This window comes from Vigna radiata, unplaced genomic scaffold (genome assembly GCF_000741045.1).
Source record: "Vigna radiata var. radiata cultivar VC1973A unplaced genomic scaffold, Vradiata_ver6 scaffold_250, whole genome shotgun sequence".
NCBI lineage: Eukaryota > Viridiplantae > Streptophyta > Magnoliopsida > Fabales > Fabaceae > Vigna > Vigna radiata.
The window spans coordinates 14,925-23,531 of record NW_014543542.1 but is presented as its reverse complement, the minus strand read 5'-3'; positions in this window follow the sequence as shown (position 1 = coordinate 23,531).

Sequence of the window (8,607 nt, the reverse complement as noted above, 5' to 3'; positions counted from 1 at the left end):
ACAATGTAATCTTTTGAAACTCTCATATATTCAAATTCTTATTTATTTCATATGCTTGTCATATACTTATTTATCAATTGTTGGGTTCTCATCTGTGCTCAAAGATTTTATTGTTTAACTCATTCAGTAAAAGATGTTTGTCTTTATCGATATGGGGACGTACGGTAATGTCATGAACTGGTGGGAAATTCCTTGATTATGCCAATATCGCCTAGGGATAGGGGTAGGACGATCAATTGTAATTGCTTCCGATCGCATTGCATTATTGGTTACTAGGGGAGGCTAGGCATAGCAAGTCGGTAATTAGTAATAGGCTCTTTTCACCAAGGGATTGGGTTAAGGGTAATTAAGAAAGTATGCATGGCAATTAGATAAATAAGTGAAGTAAATAAGAAGAGTAGATATATGAGAGTGGATAAGATGAAATTGTGAACCCCAACAACACCATTTATCCATAGTTTCTCAAAACCAATTGATTCAACTGCATTGCATGAAAGATTAGGCCTTTGAGTCCTTTGGGAAGAACGATATTGGGTTTACCAATTATATTACTTGATAACGATCTGGTACACTTGCCAGGGGCTTAACAGTAGGCCGTGACACCGTGCTACTTCCTCCAATCCAGCCTGGTCGTGACATCTCCTATTCTTCAAATCTGAAAATGAATGCCACACTTCTCTGAATAAACCGGCGCCTCTCCTGTTCCAAAAAAAGTCATCACGTGCCGTGACCTAGTGCACCACCAGCTAAAATCAAATCAGCCTCTCCGTGCTTCATAGCTTAAAGTTGAATGACAATTAAAAAAAGAAATCCCATTAATAATAATAAAGCTCTCCATCAATCAGCGTTGCATCCCCATAAAAAAAAGGAAAGAAATTAATGCTATGTGTTGTAACGTGCTGCACCCTTTTGTTCCAATGCTATCAAAACAATTTTTTTCTCTCAAGCAAATAAAAGTCATAGTAACGTGTTGCACTCAAAGGAAAATGATACAATTCAATCACAAGTGTTGTACCAAAATAAAAGTAGCGTCACCATTATTTTTCATATATAAAATCGTTCAAAATCTCCATTAATGAAATATTCAAAGAAAACCCCCAAATAAAATCAAAGCAACGAATAAAAGTGAAGGTAGCTTGCACAAAAGGAAATTAAAAGCAGTGTCAAAATGTTGTGATGAATCAACTATGTGCTTAATCTCCAACAAATGAATTACCGTGTGCATCTCAAAAGTAAAACAATGATTAAAGAAAATAAAATGGTGAATCAGCAAAAATAAAAATAAAAATCATCGCTTCCATTCAAAACAAAAGAAAGAGTCCTGTGTTATTTCTCATTCATCCAAAATCAAAAAATGTAAACATGTTTTCAAGAAGAAGCTAAACGTTTCCAACAGCAATCTCCTAGAGAGAATGACGGCTGCTTCCTTTTTATCCCTAGGACCATGTGTCGTTCTTTTAAGGATGGATGGGGTCCACCCTAAGAAAACGAAACCCTAGAGTTAGGCCATGTGTCCCACAAAATTGGGCCTTTACATTTTTGTCACTAAAGGGCCCATTGCACATAAGCTTAATTAAAGTTTTCCAGATAACTAAGTTACAATTTAATTAAAAATAAAATGCCTAATTGTAGAGTCTTTAATGACCATGCCTCCATCCTAATGCTCCAAAAGATATCTCCAAGATTTCCCTGCAACTAAAAATGCAATTAATCAGCTCAGAAAATTCAAATTAGCTAAAATAAGAATTTCCGATCAAATTAAGCATAATTAGGAAAAACGTGAAAATACCAGACAATTAAGCACAATTCCCTAATTAATTCTAACACAATAAACTAAGTGAAATCAATAAAATATTGACTCATCACTAGGGCTTAGGGAGAACGCTCAGGCGAAATGCAAAGAAGAGGTTTTGGAATGAAAAACCTAAAAACCGCTCAGCTTTTATCAAAGCCGAGACAGGTTGCGCCGCAACCGCTCAGCAGCAAAATGGGTCGTGATGAGTTGACATTTTCTTGACTGTATTTAGTTTATTGCACTTAAATAAATCAGGGAATTGTGTTTAATTGTCCGTTATTTTCCTGTTTTTCCTAATTCTGCTGAATTTGATCGGAAATTTGTATTTTCGCTAATTTGAATTTTCTGAGCTGATTAATTGTATTTTTAGTTGCAGGGAAATTTTGGAGATATTTTTTGGAGCATTAGGAGGTGGCGTGGTCATTAAAAAATCTACAATTAGTCATTTCAATTTTAATTAAATTGTAACTTAGTTGTTTAGGAACTTTAATTAGGATTTTGTGCATTGGGCCCTTTTAGTGGCAAAAATTGTAGAAGCCCAATGTTATGGGACACTTGGAAAAAACCCTAGGGTTTCTTTTAGAGGTGGACCCCACCATTTTAGAGGAATTCTTGGCATTTTGGTGAGGGAGGCCAACACACACTTCTTGTCTCCACTTTTCATTTTACTTTGCATGTATGAACTCTCTGTTGGAGACCATGATGGGTGCTACGGTTTCTTGAGCTATGGAATGACCAAGATCACGTTTTTCTTCTTCTCTTGCTTGCAACTTTACTTATTCTTGCTTAATGGAAGGGAGATCTATCACTCCTCTTCTTGCGTTTTCCATTTGAATGTTGAAAGCTTGAGCTTGGAGGTGGTTCTTTGCATTTTCATTGTGGTTCCTTTGGTTGAATGAAGACTCACTTTGCATTTTTGTTTCCTTTTTGCTGCACTTTGGATGTTTATGTTTAAGTTTCTTTGTTGAATGGAGAAGAGGTATTTTACATTGAGCATTGAAGTGAAGAAAACTTGAGGTTATTGATGGTTGTTGGAAGCTTGAACCCTTTTTCTTCTTGTGTTTCACTTTGATTAATGTAAGTAATTTATGAGATGGAACATTGTAATTCTTGATGAGGGCTGGACGGTGCTGCAAAGGGAGATAGGGATTCCATTTTGTTTTTCTGAAAAGTTTGAAGAAAAGTGAGTGTTTGATCCGTTTGGAAGAAGTGGATGGTTGGCTTTATTGTTGTTTTATATCTTTGAGTGTGGAAACTTGTTTTACTAGGTGCATTCACGTGATGATAGGTGAAGAAAACATTTGAATGTTTTTGTTGGTGGCGAAAACCGAGAATGAGGTTGGAAGGGAGAGAGAATGGTGCATTTAATTTTTAGCTTATTTGGGCAAGCACATGAGACGCTCATTTTCATAGAAAGAATGTTTCCATTTTGGTATTTTCCTTTTGCTAGTGATGGGCTGTCGCAACCCACACAAATTTGATGTGCAACTAGAAATGCAGTATAGCTAAGAAATGACTCCTAGGTCGTCTCTCAAGGACCAATTTTGCGGTTCGAGAATTAAGTCAATTACGAAGTGGGGGGGTTTTGTGAAAATACAGATGCAAACAAAAATGCAAACAGAGATCTAAAAACGGTTTCAAAGACAGACTGAAAACGGTTGGTAATTAACTTAATTACAATGCTCCTATCACAGATCAACAAAATAAAGCAACTCAAACCTCTAATCCAACACAATTAATCAACTAAGCGCAGGCTAATTATGTTTTCATAAAAGCGGACTAAGTGGACGCAATGTTAACATTAAATCTAATTTACACCTTGCAGTTTCATCAACTAAGAGAAGACTCAACACCAACTGGGCAACTAAGCGTATACCTGATTGCAAGTGCAAATACAGATTTGATATTAACCAAGTCCGAGTGGCATTTACACATACCATCCAGAAATCTCAAGGAAACATCACAATATAGCTAATGACCAACTCGCCTAGCCTAAACTCACATCGCAATTAAATCAACACAATCGAACAGAACAGACATCATGGTGAATGGAAACAATAAACTGAACATAATAGACAACATAGTGAACTGAAAAAGTAAACTGAACAATGCAAAAGATAAATATCCAAATGCAATTAAGACTATTAACATGCAATGCTTAAACTAAAAATGAAATGCACATTTATCATGGAATCAACACCAAAAAGAAACGCCAAGAGTAAAACAATAAAACGAAGAAAGTGAATTCTTCTTCTCGGTCCAGCATGAATAAAGAAAAAGATTAAAGCAAACTTGATGGAAACTGTGTGCTATTTTCTTCACTAAATCAACATGCTTCTTCATGCCAACCTCCTACTAAAAATAAAAAATTCCTCTCCAAAAGTGCTAGACGTGGCAGCTTCTTTTCGTGATGGACAAGTATACTTTCTAAATGAAATAAAAGTGAAAACTTTTCTCTACATCAAGGTCGTGTGCATCAAGGTCGTGCCTTTCTTCCTCCCATGAAATCACGTGACAGATCCAGCTTCAATCAATCATCCCGTGGCAGTGCACCATCCAACACCTTCTCTAGCTTGACTATTCAATTTCTTCAAAGGAATTAAATGTGCTTCCAGGATAAATCCTAGCACCGTACACCTACATCAACTCATATCTAATCTACTTCTTCATTTCCAACTAAATAAAAAAACAATAAATTGCTACACAAAACCTGCTACCTATCTACTCTTCAATTGAAGCCAAAACATCTCATTTGCATGAAAGAGAAAATTTTGGAACCGTGACCCCTTTCCATCAGCACTCAATCACCGTGCACCTACCAACTTCTTACCATCTAATCACTCTTCATTCCAAAAGGGAATAAAAGAGAATAAATTACCCAACAATCAGCTACCAACACGTCACATCACCTCTATCCCACCTAATATATTTTCAATTCATGAAATGAAATTCAAGAAAGCTAGCAAATCCCCTACTGTAGAAATGAAATGGCCAACTAGAAATGAAATAGAGTGTGCTTCCCGAAAACCATATCTGTCACGTGTGCCGCATTATCAAAGCAATAAATTGAATTCTCCAAATAAAATAGAAAGAAAATGTTTCACCCCTTTTTTTATTCATCCATCATCAAAATGCCAAGAGATGGTTTTAAAGCCAAGGGAAAAAAACGTTACAGTCAGTAAGCTCTCCCAAAAAAACGTTGCAGCAGCCAATGCAAGGAAAAGTGACGGCTCCTAGCTCTCCCAATCCCTAGGGCCATGTGTCCTCTTTTAAGGATGGGTGTGGTCCACCAAAAAAATGAAAACCTTAGATGCCATGTGTCCTACAACCTTGGGCCTATCATGAATTTTGCCAGCAATGGCCCAATGTGCACAAGTTTAATGAAAACTTTCTAAACTATTAATTTACAATGTAATTAAAATTTGAAATGCCTAATTATAGAGTCTTTAATTTATTTGCCTCCTTCCTAATGTTCCAAAATATATCTCCAATGTTTTCCTGCAATAAATAATGAAAATAATTAGGTCAGAATATTCAAATTAATTAAAATTAGAATTTCCGGTCAAATTAGGCACAATTAGCAAAAACGGGAAAATACTAAACATATAAGCACAATTCCCTGATTAGTTATAGCACAATAAACTAAGTGAAGTCAAGAAAATATCGACTCATCACTAGCATTTGGCCGTGAATTGCAATGAGGAAGAGAATGTCTTGTGTTGTTTATTCCCTTTGACTTTGCTTATGTGGCACATTGGTAGAAGCAATTTCATCACCTTTTTGACTTATGGAGTGTGGGAAGAAAAATTTGCAACAAGTGAGGAGAGTGTGGCTCGGCAATTTGGCCTTAAGAGGTTGAAAACCGTTCACTCCTAGCTTCATGGAGAGAGAGGGCACGGTTTTCATGATAGCATAGGTAGCACATGTCTTTTCTTGGAGAATGAAGCACATGGGACAAAAAGACAACATAATGAATTTTTTATTGAAGGAAGAAAGTCAAATTGAAGTTTGTGTTGCAACCTCACGGCCAAGAGGTTCTCCTTGGCTATTTACATTTTAAAATTCATTTGGTTAGTGAATTGGGTCACGTCAATGTGTAGGGAAAAAGCATGTTTGATTATTCCTTTGTTTTGAATTAGTTTACATTGTAGGATTAGTTGCTTTTGATTTCTATAATTTAGTTTTGCATTTAAATTAATTTAACTGTTTTAGATAGTTGATTGTAACAGTGTTGGTATTTAGAATTTTAATTTGCTTTAATGTTGTCTAATGTGTTTAGTCGTCTTACTTTAATTGTCATGATAGATTAAATTAGTTGAGTTGGTCATTAGCGATATTATAATGTTTCCTTGAGATTTATGAACTATAATTGTAATTGCTACTCTGACCTTGGTTAATGTGAAATTTGTATTTGCACTTGCAATTGGGTATACGCTTAGTTGCCCAGTTGGTGTTACATCTTTGCTTAGTTGATGTAACTGCATGGTGTAAATTAGATTTGACATTAACACTGCATCTGCTTAGTTCGCTTTTATAAAACCAGGGTTAACCTTCGCTTAGTTGGTTAACTTTGTTAGATTAGAGGTTTGAGTCGCAACTTTATTTTGTTGATCTATGATTGGAAACATTGTAATTAAGTTAATGACCAACCGTTTCCATTCTATCTTTGAAACCATTTTTACATATGTGTTTGCATTTCTCTTTGCATTCGTAATTTAATTTAATTCATCTGCATTCACAAACCTCACAAACCCCCCCACTTCGTGTTAGACCTGATTCTGATCCGCAGTTGGTCCTTGAGAGACGACCTAGGAGTCACTTCCTAGTCTATACTGCATTTTTTTATGCACATTAAATTTTGCATGGGGTGCAACACCCATTAGGCCGCTCAGCGGGTTTTGTTGGGTTTTTCTTCCTCTCTTCTTTGCTTGCCTTTAAGTTGTCTCACCCTGTGCACTTGATTTCAACCTTCAATTTTTCAATTATATGCCTTTCCCCTCTCAGATGCAACATTTAATCATGCAATGCACTTAACACAGAGTTAAAAACAAATATAATCAACTGGGTTGCCTCCCAGGTAGTGCTTGTTTAACTTCACGAGCCTGACCCAAACAATTTTAACACTCATCAGTAAGTGCTCATCCTTCCAACACCCTTCAGTAGGTGTGCCTACCTGTATCCTTCAGTAGATACATAAAATTTTTAGCATCCCTCTGTAGATGCTACCCAAAACACAAAATTTTAAAAATTGTTCATAATTACATCACCAAGATTTAAAAATTAAATTACAAAAATATTGTTCTTAGATCACTAGGGGGCCTCCTAGTAAGCGCTCTTTTTATGTCACTAGCTTGACCCGGTAGAGTTCAAACGCCCATCAGTAGGTATTGATACTCCCCTTACTTGATAATCTTTTCTTTTTCTTCTTCCTGCTGAATCTACTCAGAAAATTGCTAAAATCAAGCACATGTTTCCATATATCAATCATAGGAACTTTAATCTCCAATTTCTTGAAGATTTCCATGAAGCACTTGAATTTCTTTTTCTACCTATGATATTTCTTTTGATAGGGAGGGATTTTTTCATATGATCTTTTCTTCTTTCCTCTCTTCCTCTTTTTCTCACTCCTTTTTTCTCTCAACTTTCTATTTTTATTTTTCTTACTTTCTTCTTTATTTTCAAAATTTTTCTTTTTTTTTTCTTTTCTCTCAACCACTACTTTTTCCTTACCATCATCTTTATCCCCCTCACTCAACTTTTATGTTTCTTCTTCCTCTCCATCTCTCTATATCTTTTCCTTCTCTATCTCTATTTTTTTCTCATCAACAACCTTATCACTTTCAAAACTAGTGGCTTGACATTCCTCCCTAGGGTTAACCTCTGTATTAACCCTAGAATTCAATATCTCATTGGAGTGATGAATATGTATCTCCAACCTTTTATTCCTTGCTTCACTCTCTTTTGTAAAGGAGAGAGTAATTCGGATAAGTCGTTCCAATGTCTCGTCCAATCTGTTGATTTACTCATTCAAAACAGATACCTATTGCCCTAATAGTAATTTTTGAGATGGTTCTCCTGCTTTTCCATTCCAACGTTGATCCATGCTTGAGTGAGGTTCCCACCAGTAGTTGAAATCATTTTGGTAGAATTAAGTGCCCATTTAGTCAAATTCTTGTCCATACTGCATCCTGCAAACATTAGGCACAAAACCCTAGAAAACATTTATTAGAACAAAAATAAAAATAAATATAAAATCAAGTCAAATTTAATCAGTTTACACCACTAGATAAGTTAAACCAAGATTCCCCGGCAACGACGCCAAAAACTTGTTAAGTCCCTAGCAAGTGTACCAGATCGTTATCAAGTAATATAAAATGGGTAAGTCCAAGTATCGTTTCCCAAAGGACTCTTAGGCCTTAAATTTCATGTAAACATAAGACTTGAGAAAGAAATTAATTTTAGGGTTTTGAATGTAAAAGCAAAAGTAAACATGCAAATGTAGTGATTAAGACATTATATTTGCATGCTTTGTTTAAGACATTATTCAATAGCATAATCTTTGATTCTATCTATATGGACACATGTGGGTAGGTCTAGACATGAGGGAATTCTCTTGGGAGCAATATTACCCAGACATAGGGATAAGAGGACCAATTGCCTTTAAGCTTCTGTGTGAATTATGTAATGCATGATCAATTGCTAGGGAGAGGATCTCTTGGATGCTTAGGCTCCTTTTCATCTTTTCTAGGGTTTGGTCTTCCATTCTTCTTCCATTTTTCATATAGTTTCACCATGACTATGGTGAACTAAAA